We start from the raw sequence: 13,724 nt of genomic DNA on the forward strand, positions 1-13,724 counted from the left end.
AATCTTGGTGAGAATATGAAGATTTTTTTTTATTTGATGCGATGTTGAGTAATAATAATAAAAAAAATTTATATTGGTAATATATATAATATGAGGTCTTACAAAAAATTCATTTAATTCAACTTACTTTTACAATAAAAAATGCGCTAAATGTTATCGAATTTACTTTGAATTTAGTGTTGCACATTAACACCAGTTTTTAAGGGTGAAATCTACCTAACAGGATTGCTAATTTAATGTGAAAATTAGTTATGAATATAATTTATAAATAAACTTTTAAATAAACTTTATAAAAAACCACAACCAATAGGATCGGTCACATTATTTTCTGTTTTCAATAATCAAGACACATCTTGAAAATAAGATCGAACTAACCTTAGGTCATGGATATATATATATATATATATATATATATATATATATATATATAGTAGAATACCATAATAAAAAGAATGAAATAAACTAAAATAAACATAAGATAAAATTAGATAAAAAGAAATCAATTGATCTCATTAAAAAATGATTCATTTAATTTTATTTGTGCATTGTATACTTGGTCACAAATGCTAGTTTCCAGAGGCTTATACTGAGGTGCTGGCGCGCCTTCACTCTGATCATTGCCCATTATTCACTAGGTGCAAGATGGCAAAGAGGGCTACCAAGGGCCATCGTCCGTTCAGATTCCAGGCTGCGTGGATGACTCATCCTCTTTTTAGGAATGTTGTTGATACAGCTTGGAATAGAGGAGCTCCGGATGTAGTTAAATGTTTGTTGGAGGTTCAAAAAGATGCAACTAGCTTCAATAAAAAGGTTTTTGGCAATATTTTTGTTAAGAAATGGGAGTTGGAGAGGCTTTTGAATGACGTTCAGATTACTCTGGAAAGTCGGGAGGATCAACAGCTTAGGATCAAAGAGCAAGTTTTGCATCAGGAACTGAATGCTGTCCTTCTTCAAGAAGAGTTGTTGTGGTATCAAAAATCTAGAGAACAATGGGTGAGATGTGGAGACAGAAATACAAAATTTTTTCATCTGCAGACAGTTATCAGGAGAAAGAGGAACAAAATTCATGGGTTATTTTTGGAGGATGGGTCTTGGACCACGGAGACTACGACTCTAGAACTGGCGGCAAATTCTTTCTTTCAAAAGCTCTTTTCTACAAGGGAGGATATTGACCTGGACGCCATGGGGCCTTTTCCTTGCCCGTCTCTTAGTACTGAGGCTTGTCAAAAGTTAGTGGAACCGGTGACGTCTGAAGAGGTTAAAAGAGCTGTGATGACCATGAGTTCATTTAAAGCCCCAGGGCCAGATGGATTTCAAGCAATTTTTTACAAAGAGTTCTGGGACTCTCTTAGCAACGATGTGTGTAGACTGGTCAAGCGAGCCTTTGAGGGTGAGCCATTGAATGCGGCTATTTTCGATACTCTCATTGTTCTAATTCCTAAAGTGGAAGTTCCCTCTTCCTTACGGGAGTTTCGGCCTATTAGCTTATGTAATGTAATTTATAAAATTGTCACAAAGGTTCTAGTTAACAGGTTCAGACCTTTCCTGTCGGAGATCATTGGTCCTTTGCAAGGAGGGTTCATTCCAGGAAGAGGAACCACAGAGAATATTATCATTGCTCAAGAGATTATGCACTTCATGAGGAACACCAAGTCTCGAAAAGGGACCATGGCATTCAAGATTGATTTGGAAAAAGCTTATGACAGGGTAGACTGGCGTTTTCTGGAAGCTACTTTGGTCCGGTTTGGGTTTCCAAAGGCTACCATTAATCTTATATTGAATTGTGTGACTTCCTCTTCGTTGGCAGTTTTGTGGAATGGGAACAGGCTCCAAAATTTCAATCCGAAGAGAGGGTTGAGGCAAGGAGATCCTATGTCTCCTTATCTATTTGTACTCTGTATGGAAATGCTTGCCTGCTTTATCTCTCATAGAGTTTCCCAAGGTTTGTGGAACCCAGTTGCGGTTTCTAGGAATGGACCACGACTCTCTCATTTGATGTTTGCAGATGATCTTTTGCTTTTCTGTAAGGCATCAAAAGCTCAAGTAATAGAGGTCATGCATTGTTTGGACTTGTTTTCTAGAGCGTCAGGTTTAAAGGTAAATCTTCATAAGTCAAAGGCCCAGTGTTCCAAGAGGGTGTCGAAGAGGAGAAAAGAGGTTCTCTCAGGGGTCTCTAACATCCGGTTCTGCAATGATTTGGGTAAATACCTGGGAATTAACATCGGTCATGCCAGAGCTTCCAGGAAGACGGCTCAGGAGATTATTGAAAAAATTTCGAGAAAGCTCTCCAGTTGGAAAGGACGCCTACTGAATAAGGCAGGGAGGCTTTGTCTTGTTAAATCGGTTATGGCCTCTATCCCAGTTTATGAAATGCAAATTTCTCTTCTCCCGAAGTATGCATGTAATAAAATTGATTCCTTGATGAGACAATTCTTGTGGAAAGGCCAAGCGACTGGAAAAGGACTGCCTCTGGTCAGGTGGGAGGTCGCCATAACTCCTAAAAAGGCAGGAGGATTGGGTATTAGGGATACTTCCTGTGCTAACATGGCGCTTCTGGGAAAGTTGGTATGGGATTGTCTAAATAATAGTGAGAAGTTATGGGTGCAGGTTCTGAAGTATAAATATCTCAGGAATCAATTTGGTATGAACGGAAACAGTAGAAATTCTTCATCGGCTACCTGGAAGAACATTGTTAGTGCCTATGAGCATCTCAAGGAAGGGCTTCATTGGAATATTGGAGATGTCCACAAATCAGTTTGGTATGATGAGTGGACTCCTTTTGGTAAGCTTTGCAACCTTGTTCCTTATGTACATATTTCTGAATCAGATTTCATGGTGGCTGACTTGTGGAAAGGGGTGTCTTGGGAGGTTGATAGTCTTACCACGCCTATTCCGCATGAGATTAAGCAGTTTATTTATGGTCTGAGATATCCTAGTTTGACTGAGTTGGAGCCACAGTGGGAGTGGTGGCCTGCAGCAACAAAAAAGTATAGTGCAAGGGAGGGTTACAGATGGTTATTAAAGAAAACATTAAATTGGAATGCCAACAGTAATTGGAACTGGTTGTGGAACACAAACATTCCAGAGAAGTTCAAATTTACTATGTGGCTTAGCTTACATGATGCTCTACCAACTGAGACCTTTCGATTCAAGCGGCATTTAGCTTCTTCAGATATGTGTAAGAGATGTAACAAGGCGCAGGAGACTATGGAGCATTGCCTTAGAGACTGTGAACGATCAAAGGCAATCTGGTATATGTTGGATCCTAGTATCCTGGACTCGACGGCTGGTACTGCTCTTGAAGAGTGGTTTCGGAAGGCCTTGGCTAACAATGAGGCGTCCTTTGGTGCAGGGCTTTGGTGGGTATGGAGACATAGGTGCAATGACATATTCAACACTGACAACCCTTGGACAGACCATAAGGTTGTTGCCTTGGCCAGAATTACCGCCAAGGACTTACAGGTTTACAGGAATCGAAGCAATGCCTTTAGGTCTCTCCGAAATTGCCTGTGTTGGGAACCACCGGTAGGCAATAGTTTTAAAGTTAATTGTGATGCAAGCTTGTATATGGATTCAAATTTAGCGGGATTTGGGTGTATTATTAGAGATTCTAAGGGAGATTGGATCTCGGGCTGCTCTGGAAGCATTCCCCCTTGGTCTATAATCAGATGTGAATTATTTGCTGCTTGGAGGGGGCTGGTTTTAGCTTGGGATTGCGGTTTGAGGGATATTATATGTGAAACAGATTGCCTTGACATTCTTCCCATCATGCATGAGCTTACAAGTGGGTATCCATCTGAAGTAACAGATTTGGTTCACAAGATTCAGGAGCTTTTATCTCGTCCTTGGCTTGTTCACGTTGAATGGGTGTCCCGAGAAGCAAATAGAGCTGCGGATTGGATGGCTAAATATGGTGCCAAGAGTAACTCTAATCATGTTATTTGGTCTGAGCCTAGTGTTGATCTCCAACGAATCATCCGCTCGGATTTAGAATAGTTTTTGCTTTGTTTCTTTCCTTGTTTAGTCACCAAAAAAAAATGCTACAATAGTTTCATAAGTAGTATACTAGTATGTATAAATTTTAAAGAGTAATGTTACACATCTAAAATTTTTTTATGAACAAAGTCTAATTAAATTAAACAAAAAAAATTAAATGTGTAGCATTATTCGATTTTATACTAGATCGAAAAAAATTTAATCATAAACTCATAAATATAAAATTGAATCCTTTATCTAAATAAAAAATATACTAAATTAAATTAAATATCATAACAAGTAAAAATATAAACTAACATAAACTAAAATTAAATATTATAACAAGTAAAAATATAAACTAACTTGAGGCTCACCACAAAACATGTTAAATAGGGTTGTTAGTGATACCTGTTTAGGAAATACGTGTTTAGGAGAGCATTATCGTTATTTTAAAGACAAATGATAGAATAGTAATTTTATTACATTTGAAGATTTGAATACTAAAAGAATTATATCATATCAGTCTTGAACATTAAGGAGACCAAGAGTTCGTCTCAAAAAACAATAGTACTAAATGACAACAATTCATAAGGCCTATTGGAATAAGTCAGGACTTGGTCACAAATGCTACAATAGTTTCATAAGTAATATACTAGTATGTATAGATTTTAAAGAATAATATTACACATCTAAATTTTTTTTATGAATTAAACAAAAAAATTTAAATGTATAGCATTATTCGATTTTATACTTAGATCGAAAAAAAATCTACTCATAAACTCATAAATATAAAATCGAATCATTTATCTAAATAAAAAATATACTAAATTAAATTAAATATCATAACAAGTTAAAATATAAACTAACCTAAACTAAAATTAAATATTATAACAAGTTAAAATATAAACTAACTTGCGGCTCACCACAAAACATGTTAAATAGGGTTGTTAGTGATAGCTGTTCAGGAAATACGTGTTTAGGAGAACATTATCATTATTTTAGAGACAAATGATAGAATAGTAATTGATTCGTCCGTGCACTGGGGCGGCCGAGCTATAGCGACTCCGAGCAGGGTGCCGTGAGAGAGGGAGAGCTATACGTTGGCCAGAACTGAACACCGTGGTGGAAATACTTGCAAAAGATACTCCAACGCTCAAGTCAATAAGGAGTTTTAGTGAGTATATCAAGCGAATATAAAACTGAAAGTAGAACCTGATCCTTAGCCGAGGATATGTACTTGGTTTTATAGGTGTTGTTTCACTTGTTTGTTGCGGATAAGTTCGAAGTTGTAGGTTGGTTATTGTGTTCTATTTTAGGTGATCAGATTTTGTTGAACACGTTTCTTATATTCAAGTATGCGGGCCCGACCTTATCGTTTTCGTTCTGGGCTTTGTGGGTGGCCGAAGTATTGGTTACGTATCATAGCCCCAAGCTTGCCTTGGTTTGGACAGGACAAAGGCGAGCTTTTTTATTGGTAGTGTCATATACCTCGGCCATGGATTTGTTGTTGCGTCCGTGTCCTGCAGCCCCCAAACTCGACTTAGTTCTGTGCATCGATTTGAAATGTTTGCTGCATTTAATTTTTGCTTTGTTCTTCGCACTTTAATGAATGATTGATTTGATTTGCGCTGCGAATTTCAAGGTGCCCTTGACCGTGTGATTGAAGGGATTTTGATCGTGGGTCTCTTTGATGACTGAGATTGAAAAGTAACGCTTCATATGTAACTACTCTAGTCATTTGTAATAAACGTGCTTGCAACCTTTGGTTTTTGTTATTTGAGAATTCTTTGTTTATGAAAAAATGAGCAAAAAAGGTGAGTATTAATCTGTGCTTCTGCTTCTTCTTTCTTTCTTATTTGATTTTCTTGATTTCGTTGCATGGAAGAGGAAAAAGCTGGTGTCAGTGAAGGTGACCTCTATGGCTGGGTTGATGCTAGGGTTAGGGGTTATGCTTCGCAATTTAGTGACAGGGAAGCTGTTGAAATGTTGGGTTCTAATGTTTGGGTTAGAAGTGGTAGTGGTATTAGGATAGAAATACTTCCTTGTGAGTATAGTTGTCAGAACCGAACCGGTGATCGAACCGGTTAGGTCATTAGGTCACTAGGTCATTGGTTCAACCGGTGGGTCACTGGTTGAACCAATTGATCCGGTCCTATGTAAATAAAAAATAAAATATAGTCAAAAATTTAAAATTAAAATTTAAAATACATATTTTTACTAACATTTTAAAAATATATAGCTATTCTAAAACAAGATGAAATAGGAACAATAAGTATTTTGTTAATTTTACTCTATCATAAATATTTTTATTTTGTTTTTATATTAAAATAACTATTATTTTCAAATTTTAATAATTTATTAATTAGTTTATATCTATTATACTATTATATAATACAAGTATTTATTGAAAAATAATATTAATAGATATTATATAATTATAAAAAATAAGTGAATTTATAATTATTGTTAAATAAAAAATATAATTAATTTAAGAATGAATGAGTTAAATTAAAGTAAATTATTTACTGAAAGATATATATATATATATATATTGATAACAAACTTAACAACTTGGTGGTTGTGAGTATTATGTTTTTTCTTGATGAGGGGGTTCGAACCCCAACTTCAATTTTATTTATGTGTAATATACATTCTTATATATGTTATAGACATATGATTTGATCCCATTAACTTGTCAATTTTTAAAAAAAAAAAATCTAAAGCTAAAGTACAAAAATATATTTATGGATATTTTACTTTTTTAACTAAAAAATATAATATTTTTTGCCATATTTTTTTAAAATTCTAAGTTAAATATGAATATTGATTTTTGAAATAGAATAAATATATTTTAAATTTTTTGTATCTAAAAATAATATTCTATCAATGTTAGAATTATTTAGATGGATAAGTAATAGTGAATATAGAATTATTTTAGATAGAATTAAGTACATTTTTTTATTGAAAATATAAATTTAAAAATATTATATTCAATTTTCAATAGTCAACCTCTCATGGAACCATTGTATATTCAAAATATTTTTGAAAAAATGAAATAATTTTAGGTATATAATTTTTTGTAAAAATTTAATTAATTCAATATATTTATTGTCATTGATTAAAAAAAGTAAATTGAAATGACAATTTAATATTTTTAAACTCTTAAAATATTATTTATTTATTTTTTCTAGCATTCTTTATCATCCAATGATCACATTAATATAATATAATTTAATAAAAATTATTTATCATTATTTGATTGAATAAAAATTTTATTTTATCTGAAAATTTTAGGATTTTTCAACCTCAAGATCATCCATGTTAAATTATTAAGAAATATAACTGAGAGCGCAGAAGCGTCCCTTCATTTGAGAGCATGATTGAGATCAGAGAGCTTGACTCTTGCGTTTCTTTGATCTTCGTCAACCAAAACTTCTACATCTCTGGTAGGGCTGAATCACAACTCCATTGTGGAAAAAGAGTTACGGAGGTGAGTTTGATGTGTTAGAGACCAAAATCCTGAAGTCATTATTTATATTTGAGTGTGACACTCATTAAACCCTAAAACTCAAATAAAATAGTATCTTTGGTTATAATCTCATTTATCCAAATCAAAAATAATAATGACTTATTTAATTCAATATTTATGACAATAAATGAGATCACCGTTATATAAGTCATTTAATGTGAAATTACTTTATTTGCGATTATAATTAATATATGTATTGCCCATAAATATATTAAGAAACAAGTGTAATAACCCGTACCATGCACGTGATAAAACTGAAATTTTAATTTTAAATTATTCTATTAAAATTAATTTGAATTGTAATAATTTAATTAATAAATAAATAATATGATGTGCATTATTCGTGTTTCTTTAAATATAGTATTAAATGTATTAACTCGAATGTAGCTATTAAGTGTATAAAAATTATGTTTGAATTATGAATTCTCTAAATGAAATTATTCCATTTAAAATATTTAAATTATGATTTCAATCATAAATTACAATTATAATTTAAAATTTTTTTTGATATAATATTACATTTTTTTCTTCATTTTGCTATTAATATGTTGATATTGTAAGTCTAAATTACAGTATTTTACTTAATCTTGACTGAAAAAGAAAATAGTTACGTATTTTTATCATTTAATTTATTTAATACACAATGTGCTAACACTAACGATATTTTTAAAAAAAATATATTGATAAAAATAGATATAATATAATTACAAATATAACATAAATAAATAAAATATATAAATAAATGCGAAACCAATATGTTTACCAATGCCTTTGTTAAATTTTATAAATTAGAGAATAAATTATGTATTTGGTTGCTTGGTGATCACATAGATGATCAAGTAATTGGATTGTAAATTGATCTCATAGTGTATATCTTATTTTTTTCTCATTTTTGAATGAAAGCGAGAATTAAGGGAGTAAGTAGTAATATATAAAGAAAAAAAATTTGCATCACAACACATAATTATAACCTAAAGAAATATTCATATTAAAATTTTACATACTGCAAATCATGAAGATCAATCATAATGTACTGGTCACTTCTCTCTATTTTTGACCATGATATGCGTTTTTATTTTCTAATCAAGAATCTAATAACATCTAATTGAACAAAAAAATGAATTAAAAGTACCAAATTAAGGACAAATGAGTGAATAATATAAGAAATTATAACTTTAAACGTGTATAAAATAAAAAGAATCTACTGATTTATTTTATATTAAACGATAAAACTAACAATAGTATATTAATAAAAGGATATACCTTTAAAAAAAAGTCACAATACAATTTCAAATATTTTCATAAATAAACTGTTAAAATTTTTGTTATCGATAAAATGATGCTATTATACAATTTTTTGGCAAAACTTAAAATCAAAAGGAAAATAATTTTGTGTGGATTAATATAAATTAATTACGTATCAAATAAGTAGAATCGTTCATTTGTTTGTTTCAATATATCAGCATGAGCAAGCAAATTAAAATGATTATCCAGAATTTTACGATCATCGACCAAATGTACTATACCTGACTCCATCTTAAAAGATATTTTGCACGTGTGTACAATCAGAAGATATATTTCGCTTGATTTCTCGATCTCAAAATTTGAGAAGACGTAGACTTTCCTTTCTACCAATTCATTCTCAAATATTTTTGTCAAATAATTCTTGATTGAACATTGAATTTTATCGTATTGCAAAACAAATTAAATATAAAAGCTATTAGCATTTACAAAGCTATTAAAAAGAATTGTCTTTGACATGATTGAACAATGAATTTTATCGTATTGCAAAATAAATTAAATATAAAAACTATTAGCATTTACAAAGCTATTAAAAAGAATTGTCTTTGACTTGTGAAATGGTGTACTTATAAAATTAACTTAAAATATGAACTACAAATATTTATCAGAATTTAATTTTGATGCACTGACAGTGTAAAGTAGTTTTACACGTGTATTCAATTACGTAATGATACATCAATAAAAATAAATACATTTCACATTGACCGCGTGAATGGTCATCCAAAAGAACGGATGTGATTGCACGACTATGTAAAACGCTTTACACTGTCAGTGCATCAAAATTAAACTCTATTTATAAATTGAACTTAGCATTACTTGAAAAAATCTAGTAAATGAATCAATGAATCTTATCATCTATTAGAACTATTTCTATGTAAACCGTCTTATTCTTGTCAAACTTGAATGGAATTTTTTATAGCCTTATAATTCTTGTCTTTATTTTTCATACCTTCTCTTCGTATAATATACTATAAGTGATACTATTAATAGGATCGTAGTCAATAATCATTAGGTATGGGAAAAAATAGAATAAAGACTATGTAAAAATTATAAATTTTTTAAATAATAAACATGAAAGAAAATTTACTGCTTATTATATATACTAATAGTTTAAAGATAATTTTACTATAGTTATAATAAATTTAGTTATTACTCTAAATAAATAAAATAAATAATATATTTAAAAATTAAAGAAAAAAAGATTAGTGGTAGTCATGTTTAGAATGTTCCCATGTTTTTTTTTTTCATTTTATGTCATGTAATAATAAATATAATAATAAATATATCATGTAATGGAAAAATAACAAACTATATATATATATATATATATATATGAGTAATTCTTCGCATACAAGCGATTAAAGCTTGTAAACTTTACAAGTTCAATTAAAACAAACGCTCAAAACGCGCTTCGAACCATTCTTCTTCCTCTTCGTCTTCTCCTTCTTCTTTTCTTTCGTTTCTTGCCTTCTCTTTCTCCTTCTTCTTCTTCTTGTTGCACGTTCTTCTTCTTTTCTTTCATTTCTGCATGTTCTTCTTCCTCGTCTTCCTCTTCTTCTTCATTTACGTTCTTTTCTCTCTGTTTTCTCTTTTTTTTTTCGATTTTTCATGGTGAAATCGTTTTTGAAGAAGAAGAAGCATCAGAAGATAAGGAGGAGAAAGAGTTCTGAATTATGCATAAGATGTACTTCAACGAATTTTGGGTGTATTTCTTTAAATTCTTTGGATGTATTTTCTGTAATCGTTTGGGTATATTTCTATAATCGTTTGGGTGAATTCCTGTAACTGTTTGGGTGTATTTCTGTAATCCTTTGGGTGTATTTCTGTAATCATTTTGGGTGTACTTCTGTAATCGTTTGGGTATATTTCTGAAGTTTCATTATCTTCAAAAGGATTACAAAAATACACCCAAAGGATTACGAAAAATACACCCAAAATTCGTTGCATAATTCAGAACTCTTTCTCTTTCTCCTCATCTTCTGCTGTTTCTTCTTCTTCAAAACGATTTCAAAGCTTGATTTCAGAAACCATGAAAATTGAAAAAAAAAACGAAGAAGAAGAAGAAGAGGAAGAGGAAGAGGAAGAGGAAGAGGAAGAAGAAGAAGAAGAAGAAGAAGAAGAAGAAGACGAAGAGAAAGAGGAGAAGAAGACGAAAAGGAAGAGGAAGAAGAAGAAGAACCGTTCTGGTAGCGCCTTGAAAATAGAAACGTTGAATAACGCATTAAAAGGCCTAGTAACTTATAAGACTTGTAAGTCAAAAAGACTTGTATGTGTAGCACTCCTCATATATATATATTGCTATATAGGGAGTCAATGCACAAAGATATGTTATCGTAATAAAATATCATACTATGAATAATAATAAATATATTACTCTAAATTTGAAATATAATAATAAATATGTCATGTAATGGAAAAATAACAAACTATATATATATTTATTGCTATATAGGGAGTCAATGCACAAAGATATGTTATCGTAATAAAATATCATACTATGAATAATTATATTTGTCAAGTAAATTTATTCATACTCTATATCTATTATATTATTTTATGTAAAATTAAAATCTACTCTTCTAATTTAATATTATATATATATATTTGCTTCTTACATTGTCTAAAATTAAATTGGGATTATGTCTAAAGACTTAACATGGTAAATAGAATATAATTAATATCTAATATTTTAATAATTAAAAACCTAAAATAAGTTAATAGATAATAATAATTAATACCTAAAATATCATATATATATATATATATATATATTTATTTTTGATATTGTCCAAAATTAAATTGAAATTATGTTCAAAGTCTTAATACCGTAATTGATATATAATTAATACTTAAAATTTTAATAAGTAAATACCTAAAATAAGTTAATTAAATAACAATAATTAATACCTAAATTATTGAAAAAGAAATTTTAATAAATGTGAGGAATAAAAATAAAAAAATTAATAAATAATATTAGTGTTTAAATGAAAGAGTTGATAAAGAATAATAATTATAAGTAAAAATAGTATTTTTATTTTGAAAAAAAATATGAGAAATTGTTTAATAATCTGTGCCATGTATATGATAATAAATTGTTCAATAATTCATACTATGTACATGATAAGTTTGAAATTATAATTTTAAATTATTTTATTAAAATTAATTTAAATTGTAGTAATTGCGTTTATTTTTTCTTAATCTAGTGTTATGTGTATCAACTCTAATATAATTATTAATCGTTTTTGTTAATCTACTTTTTTTTCTCTAAATTTATGATTTAAAATAACAATTATAAATATTAATAATTAAACAAATTATTATATTATAATTATTTACGTTTTATTCCCAAAATTGAAAACATACTATTTCTTTTTTATTTATACTACCAGTATATATTAATCGATTAGTCAATGATTTTTTTATTCGTAGGATATATTTATTTATTTTGTTTAAATAATTTTAAATCTTTCCTTATTTAAGTACACATATATCAAGTCACATATATTAATTATTTTTTGATTTTTTGATTATAAATAATTTTTTTAGCCTACAATTAATACCATCGTATGCGTAATAATATTCATAAATCATACTAATTTCCATATTTATTTATATGTATATATATATCAATTGTTTAGTTAATAATTTTTTTATTTTTATAATATATTTATTATTTTAAATAATTCTAAATACTTCTTTATGTAGTATATATATATATATATATATATATTGTATGTAAATATATTTAAATCGTATATATTAATTAATTTTTTTATCATAATTAAATTTTTTTGAGTCTACAATCATTCAATAATTTTTTTATTTTTTATTATTAATGTCATCGTATGTGTACTTTTTATAAATTATAATAATTTCTTTATTTATCTATACATATATATTAATTTTGTTAAATAATTCTAAATATTTGTTTATATATATATATATATATTAATTATACATATAAAAATTTAAGTCACATGCTAATTATTTTTTTGTTATGATTATTTATATATATATATGATTATTTTTTATTCTACAATCAAGTAATAATTTTTTATTTTTTATATCCATGCATATTCCTCAATCCATTTTCATATGTATGATTAACAATTTTTTTTAAATGGTGATATTTTAATTTTTTCTTTCACGTATTTTTATATATTAGCAAGAAAGCAAAATCACGTATTGTGACTCTTTTTTCTTTTTCGTGCCTTAATTTTAATTAATCAATCTTGTGTCCAAAACAGATGTTAGTTAATCTTAATTAAACTTTTAATCATTCTAATTTATTGATGAATTACATTTCTCTTAATAATTGCATTACTAATCTGAAATACAAAAAAAAGGTGATACATATATCAAAAAAGAAAACAAACTTAAAAAAATCATATTAAAAATTTAAAAAATAACATATCCATAAAGAATAGTCATAATATATAAATGGAAACAACAATTTAAATTTCTCTAAAACTAATTTAATCAACTACCAATATTAGAATTAAATTATTTAAATAATATTTAATCTATTCTATTCTAATCCTTAGATACGTATAGATTAGAGTCATTCTCGTAACAACCAACCGAAATAACATCATAAGATTGAATACTTAGAATCGGTACAAATTTAGACTATCTTTTTGTTAAAATTGTCAAATTAAATTGACTTTTATTCTCTTCAATGGCATTGCATTAATGCACCAAAAGACCGGTAGTTTTTCAAAAAATACAATATGTTATAAAATTATTTTTAATACAAAAAGCTTAAGAGAAAAAAATTTAAATATAGTACCAATCTTTGAATTGCATCTTCAAGGTTGGCATGAATTTTTCAAAATTGAACTTAAATTGAGAAAATTAGATCTCATTATATGCTCCACTTCAAATATTTTTGGACAAACGTAGATGGGATATGACTTGA

This window comes from Arachis ipaensis, chromosome B6, assembly GCF_059453495.1.
Source record: "Arachis ipaensis isolate K30076 ecotype BB chromosome B6, ASM5945349v1, whole genome shotgun sequence".
Lineage (NCBI taxonomy): Eukaryota > Viridiplantae > Streptophyta > Magnoliopsida > Fabales > Fabaceae > Arachis > Arachis ipaensis.